Genomic DNA, 231 nt, shown 5'->3' with positions numbered 1-231 from the left:
GAATATTGAGGTTGCATGTAGGGAAGGGCCTACACTGGGCAGCTCTTGGGTGCCTGTGGGCACAGTGGGGGCCCAGGAATGCCAGCCTGCCTGTTCGCCCCAGGAGTCTGGGATGGGGAGACAGTGACAAGATACCTGACAGTGGAGGCCTGTCCTTCGCAGACATAGCTGGCATTGTCAGCCGGTTGGTGTTGGGCCGTGGTTATTGTTGTTGTTTTTGTTTCAGGTTGA

This window comes from Monodelphis domestica, chromosome 2 (genome assembly GCF_027887165.1).
Source record: "Monodelphis domestica isolate mMonDom1 chromosome 2, mMonDom1.pri, whole genome shotgun sequence".
NCBI classification, from domain to species: Eukaryota; Metazoa; Chordata; class Mammalia; order Didelphimorphia; family Didelphidae; genus Monodelphis; species Monodelphis domestica.
The sequence above is the reverse complement of the archived record's forward strand: the minus strand, read 5'-3'. Positions refer to the sequence as shown.